This window comes from Podarcis liolepis (assembly GCF_965112155.1).
Source record: "Podarcis liolepis genome assembly, chromosome: 4".
In the NCBI taxonomy this organism is placed as follows: domain Eukaryota; kingdom Metazoa; phylum Chordata; class Lepidosauria; order Squamata; family Lacertidae; genus Podarcis; species Podarcis liolepis.
Window position 1 is genome coordinate 63,464,025 of NC_139558.1, and position 17,819 is coordinate 63,481,843.

Sequence of the window (17,819 nt, forward strand, 5' to 3'; positions counted from 1 at the left end):
GGATATCAGTATGCCTGCATGATAAGTCATCGCAGGTCAAAGCTGTGAAGTTTTAATTCACAGCACCATTGTGTCTGTCTGACCATCTATCTGTTCCTTTAAAATGGCTGCATCAACAAAGGACTGTTATTTAATTTTCCACTTAAATTTTAAGTACAAATGAAAAGGCAGCCCTGTATGGCAGTAGCTGATTCCAGGTCTAAAAGCTAACAATGAGCTGCTCTTTTGCCTTCCCCAGATCTCGCCATACAGAATTATGTGATGTTCCAGCACTCAGCACCATCGCCTTTGAAATTAGAGCATATAACTCTTTCAGCAGAAGAAAAAGGAATTTATTCACAGATTCCATTATTTTGCAACATATGACTCTTATTAATTAAGCATGATCCATTGATCTAAAGAGGTGTAACACAGTTTCCCTTCTGAGAAAGAAACTTATATATTAGCTGGAATTTTGAATTTACTGGTGGACCATGAAATTTTTTTGATCAGAAACTGTTCCTTTATTCAATAAGAGGCCTCTCTAAGAGGACTTTGTACAGTAAATATTTCAGTAGTCATTTTTTTCCTCTGGATTAAAAACCCAATGATTGTTTTATACCTTTTTTATATGAACAGGGGGCTGAGACTGTTTTTTCTTTAAAAAATGTCACCTGGGATATACATGGACCATATTTGAGTCTTTGAAATTATTCACAAAAGTAATTTATTGCTTCCTTTCTAAAGGGATATAAGGAATATTCTGCTTTCTTTCTTGATTGCTTCCTTTCCTTTCCATTATTATTCCCCTGTTGTACAATTTCTTGTGCTACTATGAAATATAAATCTATTTTTATCACAGGAAAATATGCATAATGATATAAAACATATTTCAATTTATTTAGCCTTTTCTGGGATAAAGTCCAATTATGGTCTTTAAACTATCCTCTAGTTGGTATTATTCTTTCACAGAACTTCCAAGCTGTTTTATGATAAAGAGGCATTTAAATACTGTATCTTGTCTCAATGCATATTTTTAAGGTGCTATCCAGAAGGCATTCTTTTGGCAATCATTACTGTTGTGTTAAATATGCGTTGAGACACAAGGTGATCAAACACACACACACACACACACACACACACACACACACACACACTGATCTTCGTACGCTGGATATTAAAGTGTGACATTTTCCTTTGTTAAGAGAAACATCCTTTTTTAAAAAAGAAAGTAAGAGCAAGTTCTGATTAGCATTGTGCAAACTGTTTTCCTTCTTGATGGGAAACAGCTTTTTTTAAAAAAAATCAATCTATGGATTCTCTCAGCTATCACTTTATAGCTGATGTAAAAGTGACATGTGGTGGAAATTCTATCTCTGATTTAACCCTTGTCAGACAAGTGCCCTGCATCTTTTTTCCTTGGTTCTGATATTCACTGAAATGTAACACTGGAACAGCACAGCAGGAAAATGGTACAGTGGTGCCTCGCAAGACGAAAATAATCCGTTCCGCGAGTCTCTTCGTCTAGCAGTTTTTTCGTCTTGCGAAGCAACCCTATTAGCGGTTTAGCGGTTTAGCGGCTATTAAAGGCTTAGCGGCTTAGCGGCTTAGAAAAAGGGGGGGAAAGTGAAAAAAATTGCAAGACTCGCAAGACGTTTTCATCTTGCGAAGCAAGCCCATAGGGAAATTTGTCTTGCGAAGCAGCTCAAAAAACGGAAAACCATTTCGTCTAGCGGGTTTTTCATCTTGCGAGGAATTCGTCTTGCGGGGCACCACTGTATGAGCTCTTCCATCACACAGATGACCTCTTGCATGAGCCACAGCCTCTGTATGAACAGCCATTTGTCTGGAAACTCCATCCAGTTTCAGATTCATAAGTATCTTTCTTGCATGTTCCAGGCTGCCCTATTACAGTGGTACCTCAGGTTACAGACGCTTCAGGTTACAGAGTCCTCTAACCCAGAAATAGTACCTCGGATTAAGAACTTTGCTGCAGGATGAGAACAGTAATTGCGCTCCGGCGGTGTGGCGGCAGCGGGAGGCCCCATTAGCTAAAGTGGTACCTCAGGTTAAGAACAGTTTCAGGTTAAGAACGGACCTCCAGAACAAATTAAGTTCTTAACCCGAGGTCCCACTGTACTCCCAAGGCTGAAGTTATTACTGTAATCCCAAGTGAAAATATGTTGCAGGTGGTGGACAATCTCACACACACTGACTCCTGTACTGCATACAGTAAAACAATATCACACAGCCACAAGCTTGTCCTCTGAACTTTGTGCCGTAGCAGTTTTCAAGTTTTGTGCAAGTTTCTCTAAGGCAATATGCTGCAAATTTTCATACCAATATCCAAGGACATTAATTTGGAAATCCAGTGTTTGGCTCCCATTGAGACCAAAAGTGAACTATGAATTTATTATGGTGCAAATCTATGTCACACATCTGAGTCACTGCATCCAATTTAACATATTCCCATGCGTCCCTTAGAAAGTTTTTGTCATTTTGCCAACAGTCAAGGCATAAACTTCAGAACTGCACTTCTTTGTTGTGCAAGGATAGTCTATATGATAAACTGAATATTGTCAGTACAAAAAATGTGAGAGATGAATGGCTATTTTGCTAGTGTGAAATGTTCTGAACCACATAGTTATCTACATAAACTGTATTAATTTTCTGGAGTTCTGCTAACACAAAGGGAAACCATTTTTACAGTTCCTGAACTTGGGTACAGCAGAAGGATAAAGTGTTTCTCATGAGGAAAATGCAGGGTTCTCACTTTCTTTGAAATGTATAATTCTATCGGTCATTAGGACACTCAAGGGGTTAATATACCCACAAATCACTTCCCTAATGTACAGTGGAGCATCTTAATGATTCTTTTGCTGTTCCCTACCTGTAACAGGAGACATATTACAAAACTTATTGGGATGGTGGGAAAGACTGAATACATTCAAAGAGCCCTCTAAACAGTCCTGCTAAATGCCCTTAAAAAGCACCTTAGAGCATAATTGAGAACATGAAAACTTCAAATGACTAATCTTAAACTAGAATCTCCATTGACTTTAAGAAAGTGACTGTGGAAACCTTGAGAATTTTAAAATGCTTCTGATATGAGTTTATAGATGACAGTTCAGAAGAACCAAGAGAAAGAGTAGGAAGAGGAAGGAAGGTATATGAAAAAACATAGAATAGTGAAAAGACCTATCCCTGCAATTTAGGTTAAGAGCCTAAACTGAGATACCAGTAGACATATGATCAGTCTTGGCTTTGAAACCAACAACATTGAAATGCAGATTATGTGTGTGAATCTGATTGGATGAGGGGATTATGGGAGCTACTTTCCTTGGGAATTTTTCCAAGCAATATTTCGCTAATCAAGACCCAATTCAACCTATGTTTTTCAATGTAAATATATTCTCTCTCTCTCTCTCTCTCTCTCTCTCCATGTGTGTGTGTGTGTGTGAGAGAGAGAGAATGTGTATGTGCCAAAAGCATGTACTCTGATCCTGATGAACTGCCTACCCAGACACTTTCTTCTGTTATAATCATGACAGACACTTTTCAAGCATTTTCCTGAACACATGAGCATTAAAATTGCATGCAAGCCCCCCACCCCACAAATCCTTGCAAGGTTCTTGGCTTCTGTCAGACCTTTGTCCATACAGCACAAAGCTCTGAAGGGGGACAATGGGGTGTGGGGAATTGCATGCACACACTCCACCCCCCCACACACAGTTTACACCCTTGCATGTTCAGGTAAAAGCTCCTCTTAAGCTGTTATTTGCCACACTAGAAATATGCATATGCAAATGTATCATTTTCATATTGTGACAAATTGCAGAATGGGGGAATTTTCATCAGGTAAACAACATTGGTGTGTGTAGGGTTTAGTCCCTTCACGTTCTCCCTCTATGGACCACAGTCTTCCCTGGCTCCCAGTGTTAAACTTAGGATAAGTGCAGCCACACATGCCTGTTGTATGTTTTAGAAATAACTGCTTTCACATTTCATCCCAACACTTATTTTTAAGCTGTTCTTTTGTCCATTGCTCCTAAAAACATATTTTTTTTTAGAAAGAAAGAAAACAAATTTTGTTTCTCACTATTTATTTTTAGTTTTGCAAGCTAGAGCTTTTATGAAACCCAAATTGCAGGTCTAATGAGAACTGGCATTTGCTCACTGAACAGAAGAAAAGCATCGTGGTTCCTACTGCATAGATAACAATGTTTGAGCATAAACATAAAAAGAAACAGAAAAGCCTGGACTGCACTAGCTTACAATCCAATTAGTTCATGTGACCACATTGAATATCTCCTACTTCTGAAATGGCCTATTGCCATTTAGAGTCAATTGGGATGGCAGCGATTACTTCTCATATTGTTTCCAACTCAAAACATCTTCATTCTTCTGTGCTTGACCACCTGTTCATAATACTGAAATGTTTAATGCATATTTGTTATCTTCAACAGATAAGGATCTTCCATTTAATTTCTTTGAAGAGGCAGGGACTCCCAGAATTGCAGGAAGATGATAGTGATGAAGCACAATACCAGCTGATAACTGTTGATGAAGGAGAGTTGGTAAATGCACCCTACCTAGACTTCTCAAAGCTATGGGCCACTCAACAGTGTACTTGAATAAATTAATTCAATCAATTCTGGCTCAGAATGTAATAGAACAACATGGAGAGAGGAAAGTAGAGTGATATCAGAAATTCACATTTCTAGGCTGTGTTTACCATATTATTGAAAGGGTGCTTGTTGTGTAATGGATAATCTGAAAGTGAAGTAGCCAGCATTAACCAGCATGTTGTTCTCAGTTTTACAGATCTCATTATTATATATACCAACAGCAGGGCTAATGGTTTTGATGCATCACAAAGTGTGTACAAGACCTCTGCATCCTAATTTGTACCCATTTAATGCAGTTGCCACAGGTGCAATACCCATTCTTTGCAAAGGAAAATGGGCCTGCACTTTCCCCTCTCATTTATTGGCAAGATAAAGTTTCTCTGGATAGGTGAGCTGGAGAGGAGAGTTTGGGGGCGGGGAGAGAGATTAGTCAGCTGCCACCGCATCCCTATAGGATTCTCAATCCACACTTAATAGGCTTTTCCACTGTCAAGTTAGGGAGGAGGACTGATATTATGGGCATGATCCAGACAAAGTAAAGTACGTTTAAGTTTGTCACATTCCAATGGGAGAAGGTTGAGGACAGCGCTGTGCCAGGCCATTTTACTGGCTGAGTGGTGCTGTGGGTTAAACCACAGAGCCTAAGGCTTGCCGATCAGAAGGTCGGCGGTTTGAATCCCCGCGACAGGGTGAGCTCCTGTTGCTCAGTCCCAGCTCCTGCCCACCTAGCAGTTTGAAAGCATGTCAAATGCAAGTAGATAAATAAGTACCACTCCGGCAGGAAGGTAAACAGTGTTGCCGTGCGCTGCTCTGGTTCGCCAGAAGCGGGTTAGTCATGCTGGTCACATGACCTGGAAGCTGTACGCTGGCTCCCTTGGCCAATAAAGCGAGATGAGCGTCGCAACCCCAGAGTCGGCCACGACTGGACCTAATGGTCAGGGGTCCCTTTACCTTAAATCCTTCCTGCCAAGTAAAGGCATATAGTTCAGTGATAGACATCCACAGCATTGAAATTCAGTGTCAAAAATAGCCTGCTTTCATTTGCATGACATCAATCCAGTCCTGATAATGCACAAATAGGTGAACAGTGACAATTCCCACACCAATTTCTATTTTGATCTGAACTCTGTGTCACTAGTACCCAAGCTTGGCAAGTTATTTTGGCATGTGAGAGAGAAAATCCCAGAAGTGCCTTTCCTTCAGAATAAAAATACAATATTAAACAAACCAGTTCCTGCCCTTTCGTGAGACCCACAATCAGCTGCATTAGACAGCAACCTTCTCAACCTAATAGTAGCACCAGTCCTGGAAAGAAATACTTACATTCTTGAATTCTAACTGATTTTAATGAATGTGCTTAACTGTGATTTGTATTGTGTATTTTCTTTCTCTATACAGTGACCATATTAAAAGAGGACAGAAAAGACTCAGAGATTAAACACAGAAATAGCTACAGGTGTTAGCAGTGAAAATGTCATGCTGATTAATATGGGGAAAATACTTCAAATGATATTTGGGAAGCTGATAGTGGAAACTCTAATGTCAGAAGTTCTAAACAGCAAATCAGTTTGTATGATTAAATACATAATCCAGAAATGAATTTTGAGATGCTAAAGGAATACAGGAAAAAAATCCCTGACCTCTTCATATAACTGCAGTCATGGGGGGTGGGAGGTGGAAATGCAGTCAACCAACATTTTCCAAATGTGAAACAAGCTTAGCAACAGAGATACAAGTCATTGTCTAGAGTGACCCATGCAAAAAAAGGATATAAAACAGAGTTGGATGATGGGACTAGAAGAAAAAGAAATAGGAGAAACAAACACAGAAAAAAAGCAAGAAGACAAAGGTACTGAAGAAAACAGAAATATAACTAAGGATGAGCAAATCTGTCAATTCTGGTGTCTCTCTGTTTCAAATTTATCCAATCTTAAATTCAGCTTTTCAGATTTCCACATCAGCTTGGGATTTTTAAAAAATAAATAAATAAAAGCTCATCATGTTAAAAAAGAAAGTAAAATTATTCTGTGTTCACAACATACAGTGAATATATATGTTGATTCCATTGATATATGTGCTTTTGTGTACACTTTCCCCAAGGATAAACATTTTTGTACACATTGCTTGGGTGGCGAACTGCATTGCAAAATTCGGAGAGGTTTGAATTTCAAAAGATGGTTGTGTTTCATTTAGCACATTGTTTTGGAAAGTGCAAATCTGGTCACTTCACCTTTATATGCAAACTAGACTGAATTTCTCCCTCATCCCTAGGTATGTCGACTACAGTTTTGTTATGTTCTGTCTCCTCTGACTATGGATAACAGAGAATGGGTGTGAAGAGCAAAATATGAGCGAGGACAAAGGGTGGAAACGGATAGGCCAGTCCAGCTTATCTTTCTTATTTTTCCACTTGCTTGCATATACTAGGTAAGAAACAGAGATGTTTAAACTCTCCAAAGTTCTTCTGGGCTGGGCTTTCCCCAACTTTCCCAGAAATAAAAATAGACCACACTGAGGGCTTGAAAGAAAATCACCAGCATCCCTTCTGCATTGACTTGCCAGCTCCTCCCAAATACCCACCTCCTTTTCCTCTGCGGCAGTGATGAGACAGACATGGAAAAGAGAGGAACACAGTTTCCCCCACTCCATTGCCCCAGTACGCTAGCTAATAGTACATTCAATGACTGTGCAGTCTGTGTACCCAAATACTTGAACCATACACTTGCACAGTTATTTATATGTAATGTTCAGTGACTGTACAGTCTGTCCATTTTAATACACAACAGATGAGCTGTACACACCTTCACACAAATGTATAGAGATTGCTTGTACTTGTGTTCAGTTTAAAGGACATGGGAGGGCATAAAAGACTATGGGAGCTGTAGCTTTACCCAAAGGAGCTATAATTGCAGGATCTCTAGGGAGCTAATCCCATTACACTATTAGCCAATGTAATGAAGTAATGGAGGGAGGGAGGGAGGGAGAGAGAGAGGGAGAGAGAGAGAGAGAGAGAGAGAGAGAGAGAGAGAGAGAGAGAGACTTATTTTCTCTCTTTTTGTGATGTTGCTGCTGCTCTTTCCACTGAGAAAGGAAGGGAAGAGAAGTGATAGGTTGGCGGGGGAGGGGAGCCAGGAATCTTAATGCAAAAGATTGAGGCTTGAAATGGTCACCTCTTGTTTGGGGGCCTATTTTTTAATGAATCACAGAATGTATTTCCTGGCATCTCTATTCAAGATTTTATATTACTGGTAAAATATCCCATTTTCGCCAAAGCAAAGCAAAGTATCTGAGCCTTTTTTCCTGTTTGAGAAAATGTTTGGCATGATATTCCTAGAAACAGAACACAAGCATCTATTTGGAAATGCCTAAAGTGGTTTGGTATGGTGTCATCTTGCACAAATGTACAATACAGGAACTAATTGAAGCATATGGCCATCAAAAGGGAATAGGACTGATTGCATGCCGATTTCCAAACACTTTCCACATTGTTGCTGAGAAGATCCTCCTCCACCTTCATATCTCCACATTGATTTTGGCATGGGTTTAATATGCAAATCTAAGGTCACCTGTTTCCCACCAGCTATTAATAAACTGGCAGTCTGTAATCCTACCTCCCTGAAAGCTAATCATTAGAAAGGAAATGTCACTCTAACATTACAGTCATTAAAAAAATAAAGCGAGATCAAAAGCTTATTCAGTTTGGTTTGATGACCTCCCTAGTACAGCGAGAGCTTCCAAATGATTGCCTTCTAGACAATTCTTGCAGAGAACTGCTGACACATTGTCCTCATGGAGAAGAAACCTGCAGTTGGTCCTTGTAGCTAACAAAACCTTTTAAGCTCCAACCAGCAATTCCATGCAGAAGAAATGATTAAGGAAATGCCACCTCCAGGCATGAAAAAAAACTTTGCACAATAAACCAGATGGGATAAAATTAGACTGTGTTATCAAGACTGAAAAGCTAAACGTTAATGCTGTAATTGCAGCCAAGAAGACTGCTATATGGAGCGCTGATAAAGTTGCTTTGAATTAGAGATGGTTATGGATTAAAATACAAATTGCTATCCTCCATGCGAAAGTACAAAATGTTAGCAGTCATTTTGCTTTGGAAAGCACAGTTTTGCTGAAATTGTGGCTGGTGAAATCTCCTCTGATATTGCTAGCAAAAATGCTAAACTAGCAGCTAACATGTGGTTTCACTATATGTTCTCTGTTCTTCTTCACTGGCTTAAGCCAGGATGTTAGATAGATGCCCAAGAAGATGTTACAGGATCAGACAGAAAGTTTTGCGTTTAGAAAAAAAAAAAAAAGATTTAGAAGTCAAAGGGATAAATGCTGTTTCTTAGAAGATAGAATCACCAATATGTCATGTGAGAATAGTAGAAGTCTTGCAATAAACTGATATTACTGGAGATGAAGTGTGTGAGGGGGGATCATAATAATAGACAGAGAAGAATCAATAGTGTTGCGGCATCTTAGAAACTCAAGGAAGAAGACAATCAAGGTGCATAACCCAGCTGGTAGTATTACAGGCAGCAGAAAGTAAAAAAAAAGCCATTATATTTGGTAAAATGAAATGGGTGAACATCAGTACAGGGAGCCTCTTGGTTTATGAAATGAAACAAAAGTCATAGATATAAACATCAAGTGCTCTAGTTGTTTGGCAATGAAGGTAAGAGATGAGTGATCTCAGACAAGAAGGCTAGGAAGGAATGTGTGTGTTCATAGAATGAGGGAAGTAAAGCATGTAAGAAAACAGAAAGCAAAAAGAGTCTGATGACAATAACATTTCCCAGCATGCAGTGTATCTTGGGGCCATTTCTTTTTTCACGTCAAGAGTTATTCCATATATTCCAGTCAAACTCTGTTATAGGAACACATTTTAAACATGGAGACTACATGGTCACATTACTGGGAAGAGAACAGTGGTTTCAATCCCCCCCCCCCATTTCTTTTCCTAGCCTAATTTTTACTCATAGGGCTGCAGGCTATTGTCCACACAACATACATAAAATATGTTGCTGTATTTATTTCGTACGCAGTACCATTAGTTGTAAAGATAAAAACACCCACCCCTCAAAGAGGTATAAATCACATCACAGGTATCATAACAAGTTCCAGAACCTCTCTGGTAGACTCCATTGGCATTATAAGACACCAAGGGAGGCATTCATGGTAAGCTCCAGTACCCTTTTTTCTAGAAAAATAGTAATGTTTAAATGGCTCAGGACTGCCATACCTCAAATAACTGACCCGGACCCTGCAATTACCAACTGTGTGCCCCCTCCACGAGCGTAGCAACATGAGAGCAGGCCTTTTTTGCTGTGGCTCCCCATTTTTTGCAAGCTCTCCCCAGGGAGGCTCACCTGGTGCCTTCATTACAGTGGTACCTCGGGTTAAGAACTTACTGTAATTCATTCTGGAGGTCCATTCTTAACCTGAAACTGTTCTTAACCTGAGGTACCACTTTAGCTAATGGGGCCTCCCGCTGCCTCCACACGATTTCTGTTCTCATCCTGAAGCAAAGTTCTTAACCCGAGGTACTATTTCTGGGTTAGCGGAGTCTGTAACCTGAAGCGTCTGTAACCTGAGGTACCACTGTACATATCTTTCACTGCCAAGCAAAATCAGTCCTTGTTTCCCAGGACTTTGACTAATTAAACACCCTGGCCTTTTAAACTGTGAGGGAGTATTGTTTTTGTTTCTTACTATATTATGTATTTTTGTGTTTCTCTATGGAAAACTGCCCTATGATCCTTGGATTAATGGCAGTATAGACATTTAATAGATATTATTATCAACAATAATTCCCTGGTTCCATCCTTAGCATCTCCAGGTAGGACTTGGAGAGATACCTGCCTGAAATTCTGGTGAATTATTGCAGGACTTACAAATAACAGCTAGCCAGAAGAACAAAGACAGATTCCTATATTTCTAGGTGGAAATTCAGACCCGTTATACTACCTCACTCTTTTGAAAATGTTTTGTGGTGACAAGAGTTGTTGGTTCTAGATATTCAGTTCAGGGGCAGGGGAATAGCAATCTGCTCTCCTCTTCTTTTTCCACCAAATGGTTTTCAACACCATAACATTAAGTCCTCAAAGCTCTTGTGTTCATTGTGTAGGGACTAACATTGAACATTTCATTGGCATTTGGAAGATGACTTCTGGGCAGAAGTAATAGAATTAAAGAATCAAAGAATTGCAGAGTTAGAAGGGGCATCTAGTCCAACTCCCTAATATCTTAAAGACTATCAAATTGCTTATGGCATAATCTCTTGTGGATCCAAATAAATACCTGGTTCATTACATACATATATATATATTCAGTTTAGCATTTTTACTCTTCACAGCATCTCAACTGGCTTCCAAATGCCAGAGAAATTTCTAGGAAACACTAGTATGAGCAGCAGAATTCTTTACGTACTAGGTAAAGGTATGAATATTTTCCAAAAATTTGCTTAATCAAAGAAAGCAAATTAACAGTATGTTAAATCAAGCTTGCTTTTGTGTCTGTATGTCTGTGGTAACTGACAAGTCACCAGATGCTGAAGATCAATAAGTGTTTTGCATATTTTAATTATTCTTCTGGGTTTAGATCTTAATTACTCTTATGAACTTCAGGTAGTTTTGGCAGACAGAGTTTACCTTGAAGCTGTGAGCTTCACTGTTGTTTCATCAATTAATACAAGATGCCCGCATGCTGATGTAGTAGTTGAGTCTGTCACTGCTTTTCATCCTGGCAACTCCCACTGAATAATAAAATTTCAAAATAGACAGGTTTTACTGTGTGTCTTCCTAACTATATAGCTGGGTGCATTTCACATGTCATCATAGTAGGCTCAGGATTTATATTTAATTCTATACTATTTATTTCAACTGAAGACAACTGAAGCCACGTAGCTATGTGAAAGAGCACGTTTTGCATGCCAAAAATCTCAGCGGTAGAGCAGAGGCTTCGCATGCAGGTGCAGGATCAGATACCACAGTGAATTGCATTTTCTTTTTGTATATTTAAGCCATCAAATGCCCTGGTGAGCATTAATGTTTGTAAATTCCTTCTAAATGTTAATAATGAATAGAGTGGTTCACCACCAGAGGCCTCATTGTAGCCATTAACCTTATTTATTATGACAGTACCGATTAACACCAGTGTTAAACAACCTGTATTATTGACACCTGATTAGTAGCTTTGTAGTAAGCCAATGGTTGCCATTTTGTTATTTTGATGCGATCTTGTCTGAAATATATTTCTCTATTGGTGTCTATGTCATAAATGAAGAATAAAGCAACCAGTGCTATTTCATTGCCAAGAGTAGTATTTACTATTTATATACATGAGGCCCAGAATCAGTCAGCAACTCTAAATCTGGTAAAAGTCCCTGTCTTTTCCAATCAATCAGAATGATTCACAGAACAGAACATATAACAGATAGCAATTTGGGAGGTGGTTAGCTGTCACAATGTGTAGGAGCAGATTACCGGAGATCATATAATATTTGCATGGAGGGGTAGAGTAGACACAGAATGGTTTCCTTGAAGTACTTTCTTGAACTCTTTTCTTCCACTAGATTATTATATCTAGGAAAGTAGAAGTTTGGAATTATGACAAAATTATGTTGCAGTTAGATGCACATTTGTTTCTGATTTGTGGGTATAGTGTTAATGGCAAAATCTAGGACTTCCCTTTCCTTACCCCTTAAAAGAAATCAAATGTTAATGACTGTACATTGAACCACTGCTGCATCTTCTCATGATGATTTCCATTCCCAGTGGTGTGATAAACTACAGAGTGACTGAATAAACACTTTGGTTTTAATTACACTTGTAGTCTGTGTCTATATACACAGTGGTATTCCCTGAGCAAAACTTGAGTATACATATTATAGAAAATGTTTTTTAAACTTATGACTTATGGGTCTTTAATTTCATCTCAGGGTTCTGCTGACTACATATCTAACCTGGCACATTCTTTGCAGATTTATACTATCTCTACAGCCAGAAGGCAGAAGAATTATAGCCCAATAATTTTCAGACAGCAGCTTACTCTATTTAAACTCCACAGGTTTCTTTAAATTAATAGCAATTAGCTCACTCATATTTGTGGAGGACACATGGTAGCAGCTTATAATTACCTAGTACCTTACTAACATTGCTAGATGCTGTGCAGTGTACAGAAAGGGTTGCTAGTGGTAAATTATGCATCATTAGCATTCTTTAAGTTTGCATTATCTAAAGTGAAACTTTATGACTTGTTAATATCATGTCCTTTATCATCTGACCTCAGCCTGGCCCATCACTTCAGCGATAAAATTAAAGAAGGGGGTTGCAGTGCATCAGATAGCATGAAGCAGACGTTTATTACATCAGCAGCAGCAACAATATCCCTGAAACCCCATAAAGCAACATGATTACACAACATGGGGTGTGCTCCCTTTGGTACTAAAATGCTCTCATCTTTGCATAATGCAAATAAATTGATGGAATTTAGTATTTACGAGGGAGATAATCTGCCACAGTACATAAATCAAAATGAAGCTGCAGAGGGTGGGCTGCACAAATGGGCTGAGTCACAGTCACACTAACCAGGCTTTGAGACATATTTTACAGTAGCCTGCATATCTGTGCACCTCTCAGAATAAATCCTCTTAAATGATTGATGGGGATGGACATTCTCTCAAGATGTGAATGCTGGAAATGTGTAATAAATCAATCAATCTAGAGTCTGAACAGACACCCTGTGTCTGCTATCTGCATATCAGGCTTTTGTTGTTCTCCTTCACTGCTCTGGAAATTTGCCTGGATATTTTTTTTTAGGGGGATTTTGGAATGGTTCTATTTTTTTCTACACTTGCTTGGAATGAAAATTGCCTCAGCTCAGGTCTAAACCTTTTTCTGATTTAAAAGGGTAGAATTACAACATATAAGGGAGCCTGTAACTAAGTGTTGCATTGTATTCTCACCCTTCAAAAAGCAGGACTCCGGTCCACAATTCCAAACAGGCAAGCCATGGCCTCTTATGGGAACTTGATTCCATTCCTCATTTTCCATCCCACCAAAGAAGACATTGAGCCTTCTGTGACTATTGAGTATGTTCAATTTTTATTGGGTTCTTTGGGATGATTTCCCCTTGCATTCCCTCCCCCAGGGTTTTGTTTTGTTTTGTTTGCCTTTCTGCAAACATCAGCATCCCTAAGAGCATCCCTCTTGTTTTGGCTACAGTTCTATCAGCACATAGCAACTAAATTTGCTCTTAGGAGAGAAAAGAAACTTTCTGTTTCAACAAATGGAGTTACAATGTGTATTATGATTTTTAAAACACACACACACAAGTGAGATCATTTTCAAACTGGATTGTTCTATGATTGTAAATTAATGTCTTTTATTAGGACTATCAGTCGATTTAGTTATCTCAGCAATACCTTAATCAGTGGGGTGCTACAATAGCAGTTGTAGTTCAATGGAAGTGATGTACTAGGGTGGGGTGGCCCAACTTTGAATATATGCTTCTCAATGCCAGCCACTCTTAAGACACTACAGATTATCTGGATCCATTTCAGTCCATCTTTTGGTCCAGGTTCAGTTCTGAAAGTACTAATTCCCCACAAGAAAAAGACAGTGTTGGGAAGTAGTTCAATGAACCTGTGAGGCAGCATTTGACCTGTTTGGGATGAGGCTGCAGTTGCACTTCCACTTAGGGATCAAATTCAGAAGGCAGAGGTGCCATAATAATAATAATAATAATAATAATAATAATAATAATAATATTTATTTATATCCCGCCCTCCCCAGCCGAAGCCGGGCTCAGGGCAGCTAACAACACTAAAATAGTGCAACATTATAAAAACATTATAAAAATCAATTAAAATCAAAATTGATGGCAACTACAGTTCTGTGACGATTGCCAAAGGAAGGAGTCAGGCTGTGCCCTGACCAAAGGCCTGGTGGAACAGCTCTGTCTTGCAGGCCCTGCGGAAAGATGTCAAGTCCTGTAGGGCCCTTGTCTCTTGTGACAGAGCGTTCCACCAGGTTGGAGCCGCAGCCGAAAAAGCTCTAGCTGAGGCCAGCCTAACCTCTCTGTGGCCTGGGACCTTCAAGATGTTTTTATTTGAAGACCGTAAGTTCCTCTGTGGGGCATACCAGGAGAGGTGGTCCCGTAGGTATGAGGGTACTAGGCCGTATAGGGCTTTGAAAGTTAAAACCAGCACCTTAAACCGGATCCTGTACTCCACCGGGAGCCAGTGCAGCTGGTATAGCACCGGATGAATGTGATCTCACAGCGAAGACCTCGTAAGGAGTCTCGCCGCAACATTCTGCACCCGCTGGAGTTTCTGGGTCAGTCTCAAGGGCAGCCCCACGTAGAGTGAGTTACAATAATCCAGTCTGGAGGTGACCGTCGTGTGGATCACAGTGGCTAGGTCAGGGCGAGAGAGGTAAGGAGCCAACTGCTTAGCTTGGCGGAGATGGAAAAATGCCACCTTTGTTATAGCTGCAATCTGCACCTCCATGGAAAGGGAGGTGTCAAAGGTTACACCCAAACTCTTAACGGACGGTGCTGGCACTAATTGCACCCCCGCAAGAGATGGGAGTTGCCCCCTCAATCCCATATCGTCCTGTCCCAGCAGAGGACCTCTGTCTTAACTTCATCCGGCTCCCACGTAACCATCCAGCCTCAGCTTCCAAACATCTGGTCAGTGTGTCTGGGGCCGAGTCAGGATGGCCATCCATCAACATAGAGTTGGGTGTCATCAGCATACTGATGGCAACCCAGCCCAAAACTCCGGACAAGTTGGGCGAGGGGGCACATAAAGATGTTAAAAAGCATTGGGGAGAGTCTCGCCGATCGAGTATCGGGAGAGAACTGCTCCTTACTCTGAAGGCATGTGTGATGCAGTAAAAGGTAAAGGTAAAGGTACCCCTGCCCGAACGGGCCAGTCTTGACAGACTCTGGGGTTTGTGTGCCCATCTCACTCAAGAGCTGGGGGCCAGCGCTGTCAGGAGACACTTCCGGGTCACATGGCCAGCGTGACAAAGCTGCATCTGGCGAGCCAGCGCAGCACACGGAACGCCGTTTACCTTCCCGCTGGTAAGCGGTACCTATTTATCTACTTGCACCCGGGGGTGCTTTCGAACTGCTAGGTTGGCAGGCGCTGGGACCGAGCAGCAGGAGCGCACCCCGCCGCGGGGATTCGAACCGCCGACCTTTCGATCGGCAAGCCCTAGGCGCTGAGGCTTTTACCCACAGCGCCACCCGCGTCCCTGTGTGATGCAGTAGCTTTCACCAATTAGGCTAATGCCGTTAATAAATAGCTTAAATAAATGAATGTCTGGGGTGTTGCAACCCTAGACTGATGCTCAAGAGACAGAGGAAGGTGACCTAGTTGAATCTGGGGCTGACTACCTTTGGCAGAAGAGCTAAACTATGTTCCTGATATGGCACCTGTGGCTTCTGTGAAATAAAAGCCATGAGCCTTGCAGACACCTATCCTAAGCGCACTTTATCTGATTTGTCACCTGCCTCTGTTTTCACTGTGGCTGCCCAAGAGCACAAGAAGTGCACCAGGCAGGAGGCCACAGAAGAACACAGAAGAAAGCCGTATTAAGCATTTGGTCCCTTACCTTTCTCGCCCTGATCTGGCCACAATGATCCATGCGACAGTCACCTCCAGGCTTGCTTATTGTAACTTGCTCTATGCGGGGCTTCCCTTGAAGCTGCCCCAGAAACTCCAGCAGGTGCAGAATGCCGCGGCGAGACTCCTTATGGGGTCCTTGCTGCGTTACCACATTCATCCAGTGCTTTACCAGCAGCACTGCCTCATGGTGGAGTACAGCGTCAGGTTTAAGGTGCTGGTTTTGACCTTTAAAGCCCTATGCGGCCTAGGACCCACGTACCTATGGGACTGCCTCTCCTGGTATGTCCCACGGAGGACCTTAAGGTCCATAAATAACACTTTGTAGGTCCCGAGCTGCAAGGTGGTTAGATTGGTCTCAGCTAGGGCCAGGGCCTTTTGCTCTGTCACAAGAGACTAGGGCTCTGTGGGATTTGACATCTTTCCACAGGGCCTGCAAGACAGAGCTGTTCTGCATGGCCTTCGGCTTAGAATCACTCTGACCCCTTATATGGGATTTGTTATATAAATCTTCCCATGGATAGCTGACTCGGGTGAATATCTGATGTTTCCTCCCTTTATGGTCTTGATCTATGGACTACTACTAAAATGAGGCTGCATTTTAAGCTGTATTTTAAGCCGTATTTTAATTGTTGTTGTTTTTGCCCCCCCCCCCATTACGCTTTATTGTAATTTATATTTGGTGTTAGCCGCCCTATACCTGGCCCTGGCTGGGTAGGGTGGGGTATAAATAAAAATGTATTTATTTCTTTTATTATTTCTTCTTCTTCTTCTTCTTCTTCTTCTTCTTCTTCTTCTTCTTCTTCTTCTTCTTCTTGCCAGGAATTGGTGGGGTGGGGTGGCAACCCTATAATTCACAGTCCTAAGGCAAGTTGGTAGGACTTAGGAGAGTGAAACTTTTTGGAGGGATTTGTGTGGCCTCACCCCACCTGTAGCCTTTGTTAGAGGAAGTTGTTTACTTGGATCTTTCTGTAACCTGAAGCGTTTGTAACTTGAAGCGTCTGTAACCCAAGGTACCACTGTACCACCGAAGATTAGGAAGTCTTAATCCTCCATTATAAACTGGTTTCTGCATAGCTGATGTCTTGACCCTCAGGCTACCTGCCCATATAACATTATCTAACATTTTCTGCCAACCACACAGAAGTCAATTGAAAAGCCAGAAATTCAGAATTGAAATTCAGAATGGTGCTACATTCACCTGTCCAAAATTAATCTTTTGATATGTTTCCAGGCACAATTCAAGGTGCTTGCTTTGACCTTTAAAGCTCATTATGCTGAAGAACTGCCTGTACCCATGAGAACCTATCTACTCTAAGATCTTCATCAGAGGACCATCTCTGAGGGATTAGGCAGGTGTTGGTCAGAGCCTTCTGAGTAATCGTGTCTGGTTGTGGAATATACTTCCCAGGAACACTCAGTTGGTGCCTTCTCTGTTAACTTTTAAGTACCAGAAAAATCAACTTGACTCTATTCAGGTTTTAACAGATGACATATTTATTTATGCCATAGCTGGCTTTTGTTTTGTTTGTTTTTTTACTATTTTTTCTGTTCTTTGTACTTCTATTATTCTGCTTTTACTG

General features: G+C 40.8%; 1 long non-coding RNA gene across 1 annotated transcript in view; it reads right to left on the reverse strand.

Annotated features, from left to right (window-relative positions):
- Nucleotides 1-17,819, reverse strand: part of LOC310704796 — a 49,901-nt gene that overhangs the window by 20,798 nt on the left and 11,284 nt on the right. Inside the window, exon 2 of the long non-coding RNA XR_014525011.1 lies at nucleotides 11,255-11,358. This is a non-coding gene — a long non-coding RNA (uncharacterized lncRNA). The remainder of the gene's footprint in view (nucleotides 1-11,254; nucleotides 11,359-17,819) is intronic.